Below are 16,960 nucleotides of genomic sequence, written 5' to 3' on the forward strand. Positions count from 1 at the left end.
TGTGTCTGTGTGTGTGTATGTATCTATGTATGTGTATATATATATATATATATATATATACATAAATACTGCATGTATATACATATATATACACACACATATATACATTTATATATGTATACATATACATATATAAACACACTCTCCAGTTCTTTTTTTTTTCATGTTTTTTTTTTTTTTTTTTGAGAGAGAGACAGAGTGCGAGCGGGGGAGGGGCAGAGAGAGAGGGAGTCACAGAATCTAAAGTAGGCTCCTGACTCTGAGCTGTCAGCACAGAGCCCCATGTGGGGCTCGAACCCACAAACCACGAGATCATGACCTGAGCCAAAGTTGGACGCTTAACCAACTGAGCCACCCAGGCGCCCCACTCCCCAGTTCTTTTAAGCATTCATCATATGACATGGTCTCACATATAGCTTTTGGTCAATGAAACTCCCTTCGCCTCTTTTTGTGTAAATAGCTATATTTCTATCCTTTTGTATTTGTGTAAATTAAAAAAAAATCACATTATAGGACCTCCACATTTAGTCATATAAATTTCATCTTATTAATATGCACTCTGTTATGTCGACATCATTCTGATTGTCTTTGCCTGTATCTTTTTTTTTTTTTTAACGTTTATTTATTTTTGAGACAGAGAGAGAGCATGAACGGGGGAGGGTCAGAGAGAGGGAGAATCTGAATCTGAAACAGGCTCCAGGCTCTGAGGTGTCAGCACAGAGCCTGACGCAGGGCTCGAACTCACGGACCGCGAGATCATGACCTGAGCCGAGGTCGGCCGCTTAACCAACTGAGCCACCCAGGCGCCCCTGCCTGTATCTTTCTTGATTGCTACTAAGGAGGATTCCACTTAGATATGCTTTAGAGTATAATAGGTATTTATGACATAGTTGAAATAATGTGAAAAGAAATGGCATAAGAAGAAAGACTAAGTTTAAAAAAAAAGAAGACTGAGTTAATTTCTTTTAACGAATTTATGAAAACATGAAAATATTTATGACTAAAGCATGACAATCACAGTCTTTATAGTCTCTCTGATGTGCCAAGAAAATAAAAATCATGAATAAAGTATGATTACACGAGTTTTCTCTGCAACTCTTAAATTGATTAAAAGAAAAATCTTGTTTCCATGGTTTAATTCAGTGACAATGAACTATTTCTGGGAACTGGACCTTTTCCATTTTTAAGGACAGAGAAAGTAAGGGCAGAAGTAATTGGTTTAATAAAAAAAACCACAGAGTATGTTTTAAAAAGCTTCATCCGAAGCCAGACATAATAGACATATATTGTAAGATTCCATTTATATGAAATGCCTAGAAAAGGCAAATCAATAGATATAGGAAAAAACTGAACCCAAGCTCTTAAAATCAAATAATACATCCATGGAGTGTGTTTTGTGTTTATGTGTATGTTCACATTCATAGAGCAAACGAGTATGAGTATGTGTGCATGTCTATGTGCATATGTGAATATATGTATATATGTGTTGGAACATACATGTGTATATACGTATGTGTTTTAGGTCCTGGAAGGAATTTCAGCATATCTTAAACACTGCTCAGTGGATTATAAAACACAGGGACAAACAGAATCTCTGCAACTTCTATCTATATACCATACAATTTGAAACCTATTATAGACATCACTAGAGAACACATACTCATTGAAATGTTACAATCTGCTTTTACTTCATATTAAGAGGTACTGTAATATCCTTTGGAACTGTATTGTATTTGACCAAATTAGTTCATTTTAAAGTAATTTTGGAATAAATGGACAATCACTAGATTTCTGAAATTTGAATTTGAACAAAAACAAGGACCATACTCTAGGCTAAGTAAATCTACTTAGTCCCTTGATATAATCCTAAAGGATATACACATGTGGACATGCATCTTTTTTAGACATGAGAACAACTTAACAGCTACACACATAGTAGTGCCTTTATAAATAATAAATAAGTACTTACCTAGGGGGAATACATGCATGAATAGAAGAGCATGAGATATAAATGGAATAAAAATAAAATATTCCATATATTAAGGAAGTTATGGATAGGAATCACAGATGAACCAGATTCATTTCTTAAGGTATTATTATTTTTTAACTTTCTTTTTTCTCATGTTTATTTCTTTAGTTTTGAGAGAGAGAGACAGCACAAGTGGGGGAGGGGCAGAGAGAGAGAGGGAGACACAGAATCCAAAGCAGGCTCCAGGCTCCGAGCTGTCAGCACAGAGCCCAATGCGGAGCTTGAACCCACGAACTGTGAGATCATGACCTGAGCCACAGGCGGATGCTTAACAGACTAAGTGCTCCCTCAGGTATTATTTTTTAAAGAAAACTTACCATTTACATTGCTGGTCAATTAGAAAGAATTTAGGGTGAATATAAGGGTGCCTGGGTGGCTCAGTTGGTTAAGTGGCTGACTTTGGCTCAGTTCATGATCTTGGGGTTCATGGGTTCAAGCCCATGGGTTTGAGCCCCACATCATGCTATCTGCTGTCAGCATGGGGCCTACTTCAGACCCTCCTCTTCCCTCTCTCTTTCTCTCTCTCTCTCTCTCAAAAATAAATAAAACATTAAAAAAAAGAATTTTGGCCAAATATAACACACATTTATCACTTTCTCTCTACTAAGATATACTTGAACACAAAGATAAAAATATAGATGCAGGAACACTGGTAACTGAGGTTAACAGTCAAGCATTTTCCAGAATCTGAGAAAAATTTCCTTCAACAGTAGCATCAGTGGAATTCAACAAAGAAACATAATGTATCTATGTGTAACCTTTACTGTCTGAAACAGAACTGGAAATGCAGACCAATGAAAACCAAGCATCCCTGTTTCTTAAAAGGTTAAACACAAGTTTGCCATATGACTCAGCAATTCCACTTTCAGGTATATATCCAAGAGGAATGAAAACTTGTATTCACATAAGGCTTTACACAAGAATATTCTAGAAGCATTATTCATAATAGCTCAACCCAAATGTGCACCTACTGGTGAATGGATAAATAAAATATGGTGTCCATACAATACAATACTATTCAGCAAATTTTTTAAAAAAGGAATGGTACGTCTGGGTGGCTCAGTCAGTTAAGCGTCTGACTCTTGGTTTCTGCTCAGGTCATGATCTCACAGTTTTGAGTTCAGGCTCTGTGCTGATAGTGTGGAGGCTGCTTGTGATTCTCTGTCTCCCTCTCCCTCTGCCCTTACCTTTCTCTCTGTCTCACACCTTCTGTCTCTCCCTCAAAGTAAGTAAATAAACTTTAAAAAGTAAAGAGGAATGAACTACTGATACATGATATGACATGGATGAATCTCAAAAACATTACGTGAAGTGAAAGCCAGATGTAATAGGCATGTATTGTATGATTCCATTTATATGAAATGTCTAGAAAGGGCAAATCAATAGATACAGGAAGCAGATTCATGGTTGTCTGGAGTCGCAAGAGGGAGGGAAGGATGGGGTTTAACAGTAAGTGGGTATGAGAGATATTATGAGGTAATGAAAATGTTCTAAAACTAATTTATTGTAGTAATTGCATGCCTTGGAAAATTTACTTAAAGATCACTGAATTGCATAGTTGGAATGGGTTGATTATATGACATGTAAAAAACATGATTATATGACATGTAACAAACATGCCTCAAAAAAGTTATTAAAAAACAGACAACTAGCCAGCCAGCACTTCTATATCCCAACCCTACTTGCCCCAGCACATGCATAGATATTGCACAGGTACTGCTTTATCATGTATCTGGAGAAAGAGCTCGGCTCATTTGCAATCAGCAGCTCTCAGGCTGTTAAAACTGCAATACTCCAATACTCTAGCAGGGAAAGAGCTAGATGATTAATTGGGCAATGAATCATTAGATATATTCTTTTCTTTTTTTTTTTTTTTTTAAATAGTGTTTTTTGTTTTGTTTTGTTTTGTTTTGTTTTTTTTTTGAGAGAGAGACAGAGTGCGAGTGGGGGAGGTGCAGAGAGACAGGGACACACAGAACCTGAAGCAGGCTCCAGGCTCCAGGCTCCAAGCTGTCAGCACTGAGCCCAACTCGGGGCTCGAACTCACGGACCGAGAGGTCATGACCTGAGCTGAGGTCAGCCGCCCAACCAACTGAGCCACCCAGGCGCCCCAGATATATTCTTTTCCTACTCGGGGCTTCACAGGCAGAAACACAGGCAGAAAAGCCTTGGGAACACCCAAATTGGGGTTTGTTATTTTTCACATACTAAAGGTAAGAAAAGAACAACTACAAGATGCTTCAAATTTTTCTAAGATTCAAATTTTCGTCATAACATGCCTGAGCGCTACAGTAGTAGAATTTCTCACATTCCTTCAGAAAAGGCCAGAACTAGATAGATGTCTACCAGCCATCAGACGTTGGGTTAGGGCTGTGCATATCAAGTTGTGCTATAAGCTCTGGGTCTGAAAGCGAGCAGTGAGAGGAACAAAGCAAAAATTGCACAGTGAGTATCTGGAGCCAACACTGAATTTAAAAAGAAAGTTTGACATTCAACGATATTTTCTAAAAGGAAAAAGAAGTGGACAAAGAGATAAAAGTGCATTGGACAAAGGCATTTCAGTGGAGAAAGGATCTTACAACAAACGGTGCTGGGGCGATTGGAGATCCGCATGCAAAAAGATGAATTCAGATGCCTAACTCACACCATACACAAGAGTTAACTCAAAATGGATCATAGGCCTGAGTGTAATAGCCAAAAGCAGTAAAACTTTAGAAAAACAGCTGTCATTTTCCTGCAGGTTAGACAGAGATTTCTTAGATATAACATGAAAAGCATAAATGATATAAGAAAAACATTCATAAGTTGGACTTCATCAAAATAAAAACCTTTTGCACTGCAGATGGCATCATAAAGAAAGTGAAAAGACAAGCGACACAGAAAACATTGCAAATCACACATCCGATAAAAGACTTGTATCCAGAATATATGGAGTTTATATTAAAACTCAAGAATAAGTAGACAAACAATCCAATTAAAATGAACCAAAAATTGAATGGATGTTACACAAAAGATGATACATGAATGGAACATAAGCACAGGAAAAGATGTTCAACATTATTAGAGAAACACAAATTTAAGCCACAATGACATGCCACGTAAATAAACCTCAAAAGAAGAGCTGTAATAAAAAAGATAGACAATAAGAGTTGGCCAGGGTGTTGACAAATTGAACCCTCCTCCTTTGCTGGTAAGAATGTAAAATGATGCAGCCACTTTGGACAACAGTTTGGCAGTTTCTTTAAAAAGTTAAGCATAACTGCATCGTATGACCCATAAATTCTCTTAGATACCTACCCAAGAGAAACCAAAACAGAGGTCCACACAAAAACTTTTATGTGAATGTTCACAGTAGTATTATTCATAAAAATGGGGGGAAAAAACTAATGTCCATCGACTGATGAATGGATAAACAAAATGTGGTGTATGTATACATGTATATTCAAATATTATTTGGAAATAAAAAAGGAATAAAGTACTGATATACATTACAAGGTATGTGTAAGCCTAAAAAACATTAGGCTAAGTGAAAGAAGCCAGATGCAAAAGGCCAAAACTTGTACGATTACAGTTGTATGAAATATTCAGAGAATACAAGCCTATAGATTTAGAAAACAGATTAGTGCTTGATTGCGGTTAGGAGTGAGAACAGGAGGTGACTGCAAGTGAGCACTATAGATCTTTTTGGGAGCAATAGAAATGTTTTAAAATTGTATTATGGAGATGGTTCCACAACCCTGCACATTTGCTAAAAAACATTAAATTCTATACCTAAAATGAATTTATGGTATGTAAATTACATTTCAATAAAGCTGTATACAATAAAATATATTGGGGAAGCTAAGAGAAAGGTATTCAGTTAAAGAGAAAGGGGGGAAAAACCCAAAAAGTAAATGTCTAAAAACTACTCTGGAAAACAGAAGATAGCTTTAGGAATATTGTATCCTTAATAAGATAATGAACATGGCCTCTATAAACTAAAAATAGAAGATGATAGGGGAGATTAAGATCTGAAAAATAGGAAGGTGTTGGGAATAAGAAACCTCACAGAGAACACTCAGCTTCAATGCAAGAATCAAATTTTGCACTGGAGTCTTCAAACAGCACGACTGACATACCAGAAAATTAACTCCCTGATACTGAGAACAAACTTGAGAAATTGTCCAAGGACACAGGTTAAAAGGACAAAAAGAAGGTGAAGGAATGAGAAGATAGTCATAAGGGGCACAAAGTGAAGAAAATGTGAAGGAGAGAAAATAGAGTATGTGTGATTGACAAGCCTATACTACACGAATGCTCCCCTGAGATAATTAATAAATGTTAATTTTCAGATTAAAGAGTCCACAAAAACCATCACCTAGATATGTCCTGGCAATAATTTTGAACTGGTTATTCTCCTTAGCTATCCAGACTCATTCTTGCCCCTTCTCTGTCCTGCTCTGTGCTTCAGGAGGCTGCCCTCTGCATATATTTCTGCCCAGGCTCTCTTCCCTGCCACATGCCTTCTGGTTGAGTTTGGCCAATAGAAGGCACTGGCAGAAATGCTGAGCAATGAGGGTAGGAGGAGAGATAGTTCACAGTATCTCTCCTCACTCCCTCACTTTGTCAACACCATATCGTGCTGAGAACCCTCCAGAGGACAACTCCCACCGGGTAGCCCCTCCTCCACAGTTCCAGCTTACGCCAGCCCCTGTAACATCATTTCCTTGGCAGCATTTTTATATCTAGAGGTGGTGATGGTTTCTATGTGTTGCCAGTCTTCTCTGAATGCCTCACCAGCCCAAATTAAGAGCATGTTCCCTTAATCCTGCCCACACCACTGTGAGTAATCTTATTTACATGATCCATCTACTGGAGGATCCTGATTGATAGAAAGGGTAAAGACAAAATATCCATAAATATGTAGAGAGGAAACAATCTGACCCACAAAGGAATCAAAGTCAGACTAGTCTCGTATTTCTTCACTCCAAAACAAATGCCAGAAGATAATGGAGCAGAGTGTATGATGTGAAAAGAAAAAATTTTGACTCAGTAATGCCATCTTGTCATTCCTGTGTGAGGTCAAAAGTACAAAGGCTCTTTTCAAAAGTACAAAAACTCAGAAAAAGTATAACCTCTACAAACTTTTCCTGTTTAAAAAAAAAAAAAAAGTCAAGATCATTACCTAATCAACTAAAGATTATTTAAAACTGAGGTTTCAGAAATTTAGTTGTAGTTTAAAATCATTGATAGTTAAGTATTGAAACTGAATGTATATTGTTTGAATTACATATGAAGCAAAAGACATTCTTTAAATTCAAACTATATACTGTAACAATAAATAATAGTAACAATCTTATCTTATAATCCTATGTTAACAAAGATCAGACAGTAATCCAAGGGGTTGGGCTAACTGAAATAACTCTTAATTCCTTATTTTATTCTTGATTTTAGTAGTTGAGAAAATTGAGAATCATACATGTATTACCAAAAAAAAAAAAAAAAAAAACAACAACAACAAAAAAAAACCAACCTCAAAAAACTCTTAGGGTTAACACTAGTGGAAGTAAAAACAGAATAACTACCTTCCAAATCATTGTAGAACATAATTATTCTATTTTAAATGTAGCCATGTCTCTAAAGAAATGAACCTGAAAGCTGTATTTTATCCTTGAAAAACAATACTTTACATAAAACAGATCCTCTTGAATACACACAGGTGGCTACCATTTGATAAAGTTCAATGAAAATCTTTTCTTCTATATGCGAGGGCGTGGTGGATACAACCACATACTAGCATATTAGCCACTCATTATGCACTTGAATACAATAATTAATTGGGCTGTCTAGTTATTTCTGCTATTATTCAAGGTTGCTGGCCAATGTAATGGTAAGAACGCTTACTTTGTGAAGGAAAGAAAAAATAATGTAGTTAATTTTATTAACCACTTACCACCATGATTAATTGGCTCGACAAATTGGAAATAACTGAGCTAGCCAGCAGATGAATATAGAATACTTTGAATTTTTAATTTTAAGCAGTTCTGAGTTGAATCACGCTGAATATAAATGACCCCATTAAGTGAAATATATAAGTATAAAATGGAAAATGTCAGGAGAGAAGCTAAATGACATCTTTAAATGTCATCTTCAAATGTCATTTACCATCTGGATAAAGATCAGTTTAACTGACCCTGAAATGTAAAAATGGAATTAGAATGGAGACATCAAATAAGTGACTGTATTTCCATTAAAATGCAATGAAGTCTAAAATCTTCAAGATATAACTGAATTTTCAATTTGGAAAATACTTCCTAATATACAGCGAAATTGCATGGTATATTTACTCCAATGTAACACAAGTATTGGAAAACAAAGGAACCGAGTAAATTCTAATTTAAGAGCTAAAGATGAGCTCCTTTGACAGCAATCATATCTTCCTAAACACCTCTTCTCTTGGGCAAGCATTTACAGTTTTTGTATCTATAGCAGTCTTTGTGTGTGAATTAAATAGAAATACAGTTCTTAAATTCAGAGAGCATAGAATTTAGCTGTGGAGTCACTGAAACACACAAAGCAATCTAAAGTATCTTGAACCTGAATACAATAGCCCTCCTCTCTCTGCTAAGATGTTTCTCTGTAAGAAAAATATTTATAGAGCAGCAAAGGTAGGAGAGGCATTTATCCAGACAAATCAGTGGTCAGTCCCGTTGGCGAGTGCAGGGGCAGACAGTGTAACCGCATTGTTTGCACCTCCCTTGAGACCTCTGCAAATGAAAGGTCCTGGATGGTGAAGCAGTAAGGACTAAGGACATGTCTTGTGGAAGACAGAACAGGAAACATAGAAGTTAGAATGGCTCTACAGTGAAGTGACCTATAAAGAGGAACTTCACGGTCATACACATTCATGGGGAAAGAGAAAGGAAAAGTGTTTCTAAGCCCACTGTAAAAGAATTAAACTCCTGGGTAGATCCAAAATTTCACTCTCATGGATTTAAACATTCTCTCGCAGAGTTAAGTTTTAATCAGCTCATCTAGAACTATGTGATAACAAGAACATCTGATGTCCACACGACCTTACGGTTTATAAAGCACGCCACACATATTATCTTCTGTTGTCCTTGTGAATGGGTTGCCTAGGAAAAATATTTATTTTCCTTTAAGAGGTGATTAAATTGAGAGTCAGCTATTAAGTGACTTATCTGAAATAACACACGTATTAAGTCTATAAAAAGAAGAGACAGCATCAACAGACCTGAAAACACATTTTTTAGACCTATGGTCCCAGTTTCTTTGTTCTCTCCAAAGACTTCCTTTCTTTCGGATAAAATAGAGTTTCCCTTTAGATACCTTGGAAGTCCTTGCTCCATGCATTTTCTAAATGTGTGCTAGAGATTCAGGACTCGGAGATTCTAGGAGAATCGAAGTCTCTAAAGAAGGCATGTCATTTGTGGGTCAGGAGGACATGTCATTTGTGGGTCAGGAAGATAGAAGTGGCTATGCGGAGGGGACTCTGAGTCCCAATAGTGCAGTTGTGCAGCACTGGCCGATGGAGACCATGGGCTTGGAGGCAGGGGGATCAGTATGGACCGTGCCAGCTTACTAGTGCCATTAGCCTTGTTGAGCTTTGAGTGTTTATCTCTAAAATGAAACTGTTAGCAACATAACTATACCTACAACATCTGGCACAGTGATTGGCACTCATCAATGGTAGCGGCGGCCCTGGGGTAATTTTCCTTAGTTCTCCAGTCAAATTAACTGCTAAATTGACTATCCCAACACTGAAGATTTAAAGCAAATAGTTTGGGAATGACAAGACCTGCAGCCTTCTCTTACTCTCTAAAGCAGCATTTCATATTGTCTCACCAAAGGATACAGAAGTCAGATGCAGAGCTGAGGTCTAGGGTGTCAGAGTTGTCCTGTCGTTTTTGAGCCCCTGTACTCATTCCCCATCCTGAGAAGCCTATAAGACCTTGTTTTAGGGAAGACTTGTTGTTTCTGGGGAATTACTGGGGTTTGGGAGAAGCATCGTAGAGGACTAGAAGTTTCTAAGAGATACCAGTATCAAGAGATCTCTAGTTCTGGAAGCAGGGTGAGGCTGGAGCTCCTTTGTAGCGTGTTTGTATTATACTAAGCCCCACAAAAAAAGCCTTGTTTCTGAGCCATAGTTCTTGTTCTCTCCACAAAACATCTCTCCTAACTACATTCTCTCATTCAAAATTATTTAGCGCTTATCAACTTTGTGTCAACAATTTCTGGTTGTTGTGGACACTATGATGAGTAAGACAAGATTCGGTTCTTACTCCCAAGGGATTTGCAGTCTAGAGTGGGAAAAAGATATATAAAAATTAAATATGGAATAACAGTTGTTATAGTATTACAGAAGAATGTGGTCTGATTACATGCCAAGTACTGAAGTGGATGTTGAGGGTGCCACAGTGAACAAAACAGGTGTTGGCCTCATCTACTTATAAGAGTTTCCCCTTCTGAGATCACGAACATCCAAGTATTCAGTACAGTAATGTATATGTGTAAATATTGTCAAAGTACACCTTCTATAAGAAATTAACTTCAGGTAGAGACTACCCTCATAGTTACACTGTTATCTTGTTATACGTAATATATATACACACTCAATATGTTTGCTAAGTTAAAGTCATATCAAAGGTTTGCTGAGACAGACAGCAGACGCTATTTTCTCCACCACTAGAAGCACAGCCCTTATCAGGCAGCCAAGGTTGCGGGGAGTGGTAGGGAATAGTGTTAACCACAGCCCCCAAAACTATAGGCATCACGGGAACCAGTTAGGTCACAGCCACACCCATCAGAGTCCCGTAAGGAAAAGACTAGGTTGTTTAATGGGGATCCGTTCTACATGAGGGTTTTGTCTGTCACACACATACAAAGGCCTAACGATCTCAAAGAGTTTTTTATTATGTTTTTGGAAACATAAAGACTTTCACCTTCAGAAAAATCATATTATTTCAATAATAGCAAAATAAAAACGTTTGGATGTTTCACTGATGACAGTACTCATTTAGTACAAAGTCTGTGTAATGCAACACCCTGATATCTGTATCTTTGTATCCTCTGTGGTGTCTGTAGGCCATACTACAGTGGGTAATACGTTACTATTCAATAAATATCTGTTGGTTGAATAAATGAAAGAAAATAATTATAGTAATAAAATAATAGTAGTGAAACAGACTGGCATACCTGGCTATAAATAAAACTTATGGGGAGAACAGAGATGAGTAAATGACAAATCAGAAAATGACATTTTCACAGGAGCCTTTGAGAGTATTTAGGTTAACTTCAACATTTATGAAAAAAGAAACCGAAGCCTATAAATTTCAAGATATTTGCTCAAAGTCACAGGGTATGGGAAGTGGGCTTCAAAGTCAGTTTCTAGACTTCATGACATATGTGCTTTCTAACAAGCCACACTCAAATTCACAGCTAATGACAAGATGTCTAAATTTTATTTTCTGCAAAACTATAATTCTTAGTTTATTGATTCTATAAATGAAAATTGACAGTTGTTATGAAGGCTCAGCCATCCACTGGTTGTCCTGTGAGGTCTGTTTATGATTAATTTTGTTCATGATTGCTCTGAAAACCTGCTATGAAACTGGGTATTGCCTCATATCCAGTCACAGTTAGGAAAGAATTACTTTCAATATCTCTCTCCCTGCCTTGATTGCTCTCAAACTCAGAGCTGTTTCCCGGCAATGCATACCTCTTGGAGTAAGTGTTTCCTCATCTTCCCAGAATTCTTACTTGACCAAAATTTTAAACCCTGATTGCAACAGTTATGATTTTTTGAGAACCATTTCAAATTCCTTTTTAAGGTAGGTGGGAGAAAGAAGTCAGAGAGGTGAACAACTCTTTAATACGTGTGTAGGTAAAGTAGCCCCATGGAGATATTTAAACATACATAAGCTGCTCATCTCTTACATGCAGATCACTCAAAGTCCAGCCTAGAGCCCCAGGACCCCTGTTAAACTGGCAGAGTCCACGGCTGGAGACTTATCTCTCATCAATATGGTTTATCAGCAAATGCAACAAACATTTCAACATGCATTTATTGAACATTTTCTGTGAAGCCATGCCATTGCAAACATTGAACTTAATAGATATTTGAAATGGGAACCTAATCTGTAACCAAAAGGAGATGCCTAATAAGGTAAGATTTATATTCATACAGTGCCCTACTGTTTCAAGAACATGAAGTGCAAAATTCCAGCCAACACACAAACTGGCTGAGGGAAGAACCTTTACTTTCCAAGCTTTGAAACCCTTGTGCTCTTCACATAAATATACAGAAATTTGAAGTTTACAATAAAAGTTCTGTATGTCACACAAAATACTCCACCAACATTGATTTTCTTATCTGTGTATACTACTTTGCTTTTGCTGGGAGCCTGGCATCTGGGTGAGAGAAAAGAGCCATTTACATAGGACCGAGTCCTGGGAATCACTTCACTGTGCATACAGCTGCATATGCAATTTCATGAAAAAAAAAATCCAACGGAGTTTATGAGTCCTAAATAAATACGACTTTGAAAATACAGTCACGACATACAGTAACCTGGAAAACGAACTTTCCTCTGTTTACCTGGCATATTATTTTTTGCTTTTAATTTAGTCTGTATTATTCATTCCTGTGTTATTCAACAAACTACCACCTCTGAAAAGATGTGACTAAAGTAATAGTGTTTAATTGATACATTTAAAAATATTTATGGTAATTTCATTTAAAAAGGTCAGTGACTGTTCTTCTATTTTTCAAATTATAACTCACAGAACCAGGGGAAAAATATTTGAATACCAAAGAAATTCCCCCTTAAAGGGCTGCGTCTTTGCTGATTTATCACCCAGCTTTTTTTTTTTTTGCACTTTATAACTTAGATAAACATGCCCTATCAAAACCAAGTAAAGTTATACTCAATTCATTATTTTATATAAGAAAATAAATAGGCAATGGTAAATGTGCAAGACAAGCATTTGTTTATTAAAGTGTTCTGTCCATAAAGAGAGTCTGAGCAGACATATTCTTTTCAAAGAGAGAGAGAGAGAGAGAGAGAGAGAGAGAGAGAGAGAGGCTACTGTTGAAATTTATGGTACCAATTATTTTTGTGTTCTAGAATGAGAGTTCATTGTAATAGATAGGATATATTAACCAAGTGCACAGAAAATAAACGTCCCAAGATAGATAGTGCTATTGCAGTAGGCAAGTTAAGAGCCCTCTAGAACAAAGACCAAGAAAAGTTAAGAAGATTATTTTAAGACTTGCATGAGGTTAAGGGACAAAACATTACAAAGAGTATAGATTCTTAAAGTAAAAAGATCAAATAAACATTTGTCATCATTATCTCAGTTAGTTTTTCTTCCTTTCCATCTTCAAAGGTCTCTACTGGTTATTTTTTCCCTCAAATGTCTGTCATCAATGCTTTTCCAAGTGTCAGATCTTAAAGGTGACGTGAGAAGACCCCTCCCTTCTGAAGAGAACAGTGTTTCAAAGCTCTCAAAGCAAAGTTTCTTCCTACAGCAGAAGGACTTCATGAAGGACAGTGACCTCCCATTAACTGTAGCAGAGACCCATGCCACACAGAGCTTTCTCCATATCCTTCCTCAGTTTATGCTATTTGTACATTAACCTGTCCAGGAATTCAAAGTGCAAGCTATTCATAATTTCCATGAAAAAACTTTTGCAAAAACCAGTCTCTGAGTGTTTGTGATGCTGAAAGACCATCATTTTTGCCAGGTTATATAAAAGAAAGGCATTTTTCTACTGCAAGAAAGCATAGAGCTAGTAGCAATCAATGTTTTGTAATCGGATGAAAATACCATTAAGATTCTAAGGCAGCATCCTAAGAGGCCCCTCTTGTTTGCAGTTGGCAGACAACCAACTGTTTCAATACAAGCAATGAGTTGCAGTAGACTCAACTAATTATGTCTATCCTGCCTCTACACAACTCTTCTTACCCCCCAGTGCCTACTCCATACTCTCAGAGGAAGAAGATACGCAGATGGATGTGAGCAGGTGCACAGGACCTTGTGCAACCACTAGCCTTGAGAGCAATTGGTCAAAACCCTTGAAGCCAATTAAATTCTTAGTAAATGGTTTCCAAACTCCAGCAGATGGCCTATTGGTCCCAGTTGCGCAGTTCAACATCTATATGACTCCATATAAGAAACTAAAAACTTGGAGTTAGAGGATTGCTTCTCTCAAGTATATCCTACTTACCATTTTATAATTTACTCCATAACTTTTGTCTTTTCTTCATAATGCAAAGCTTGGCCTGATTCTATTTTCTCCACTGATTAGAATGCCACAAAGGGATGACAGTTGTGTGTTTAACCCTATCCAAGGACTTGAATATGTTTTCATTTTACAACCAAGGAAGCAGATGATTAACTGAAGCTGTCACAGTTATACGAGGCCAAGTTAGGCTTCAAACTCACACCTCCTACCCCACAAAGTGAGCCACTTATTACTGAAACTCAGTTTCAATATTCATCTTCTTGGTAGATAACAAAGTTACCATTACAAACATCTCATTTTAATAAAACATTTTTGATTTCCAAATAAAACTACCTTTTCTATTCCTGACACTTTTCTAGACACTATGAATGTCAACCTCAGATAAATGATTACAGAACTTTCCTGCCAGGATACTTTCCATTTTTCCTTTATTACATTTAGAATCCCCCAGATATTTACCTTCCACTCTCTTGTCCTTCCTCTCTATTTCTATGTTTTCCTGACTGCCACCCACCTTCTCAAACTGGGAATGCTAGTTTAGAGCCCATCTTTTTAATAAAAGGTTACTTTAAATGCTGACATCCCGAATATATGTTCCTACATTCCTTATACTTTTATTGTTGTAGTTTCCAATTAGGGATTGGAGTTTGCTTTTATAACTCCAAGAGAATGTGAGTTTCCTTTTTGGCATGAACTTATACCCACATTGCTTGGTGCTGTAAGACTGTTTTCCCAAATCAGAGTTAGAGCCCTGAAGGAGGAAATAGTTATAGGGAAAAGCGTAGGGAACAGAATCAAGGAAATGTATTTTTATAATGATTTTCCTGAGGACATTCTCAGGTTCCAGCCCTTCTCCTTGGTAGCCAGATTATTTTGGCTTTATTTACAATGGAAGAGGTCCCATCTGTCTGGCTAATGGACAGCAGTCTATAGGCATTTCCCCCTTTTCTGGAAACAGAATAAAATCAGAAAGCTCTTATACCATTCTTAAATCCAACTTTCCAGATCTTCACTAAAAAACATTTACATGATATCAAATCACAAAGTATTTCTCTTTTATACTTAGTAATCAAATGAAGTTTGTTCTGACTTGAAGCCTAATGGAACTGACAATGAACTTTCTCTTTGCTTTCCTATAAGAAGAAAACTTTCTCTTTCCTTTGTTTAATTGCTATGGTTGAATTGTATCTCCTCAATTCACATGCTGAAGCTGTAACCCTAAGTATATCAGAATGTGACCTTATTTGGAGATAGGGTTTTACGGAAGCAATCAATCTACAATGTACAACCTAAAATTAGGTAGGCCATAATCTACAACAACTGGCGTCCAGAAAAGGGGAAATTTGGACATAGATATAGGGAGAATGCAGTGTGAACATAAAGATGACCATCTACAAGGAGACAGGCCTGGAACAGATCCTTTCCACACAGCCTTCAGAAGGAGTAAACCCTACCTACACCTTGATTTTGGACTTTCAGCTTCCAAAACAGTAAGGAAAACAAATTTCTATTGTTTATACCACACAACGTGTCGTGGTGTTTCTTTACGGTAGCCCTAGCAAACTCACATAGTCAGCTACTTCATTTTTTTTTCCTGCAAATTAAACTTTCATTTTTTGACACACTTCAACTCTACATTATTGTTTAAGAAACATATACTTGTACATATATAATTTCATATTTGATCTCTTAACTTCAGGGAAAAAAAATCTATGCTACTCTTTAAAGATAATGTCCTGGATTTGATGATAAAAGTCATGATAGCTTCAGGAGATGTTGAGAATCATTAAGACAACATTTTACAACTGAATAAACTGAGGCAAGTTAGAAACCTTTTAAAATCGCCCCATTGGTTATTGGTGAAGATAGTCATATAGCTCCCAGCTTCCATATTGGAGAATACAGCCATCCTTAGGCATTAACCAAGAATTATATATCATTAAAATAGTTTTTCCCTACTTTGTCATGTTAAAAAATGTTTAAAATCAGGATAATATAACAACAAGTAGAAACTTAGATCACAAAATAGTTTACCCCACTGAAACCATCTTCTACAAATTCCTGAAATATTTTATTTAAGTTTATGTCTTTAGAGAGAGAGATGGGGAAGGAAGGGGTAGTGAGAGAGGGAGAGAGAGAATCTCAAGCAGGCTTCTCACTGTCAGCACAGAGTCTGACTCAGGACTCGATCCCACAAACCCGCGAGATCATGGCTTTAGCCAAGATGATCAAGAGTATGTCATTTAACCGACTGAGCCACGCAGGCATGCCCTTGACACCTTAAGCAGACTTGATTATTTTCACTGTTACATGGTAAATATATATTTATACCATTTTGACATAAGCATAGCAATGAAAGGTGCAATATCTCATTTAGTCCATGGAAAGATTCAGATTTTCATTTAAATTCTTCACAGTTAAGCAGAGGAAAATGTCCAGAGGACCACATGTGTATCAGCTAATGCTCAATAATAGCTTCCACAAATGCACTGCATTCTCAGACGGTTTTCAAATAATATTATTTTAATTCAAATTGCTACTAATCACAAAGCTAATTACTTCCTGATAAATCTTTTCTGTGTCTTTTTCTCCTCCGATTTATTTCCTTTGATACTAGTTTTGTTCTTTGAGAAGATCTAGGAGAAACATAGTAGAAACTTCAAATACCTAATGTGGAAGAGAAC

General features: G+C 36.8%; 1 protein-coding gene across 3 annotated transcripts in view; it reads right to left on the reverse strand.

The window, feature by feature from the left end:
- The window catches only part of SOGA3 (SOGA family member 3), a 44,904-nt gene that overhangs the window by 20,380 nt on the left and 7,564 nt on the right, over nucleotides 1-16,960 (reverse strand). The gene's annotated exons all lie outside the window — the stretch shown is intronic.

This window comes from Leopardus geoffroyi, chromosome B2 (genome assembly GCF_018350155.1).
Source record: "Leopardus geoffroyi isolate Oge1 chromosome B2, O.geoffroyi_Oge1_pat1.0, whole genome shotgun sequence".
Taxonomy (NCBI): Eukaryota; Metazoa; Chordata; class Mammalia; order Carnivora; family Felidae; genus Leopardus; species Leopardus geoffroyi.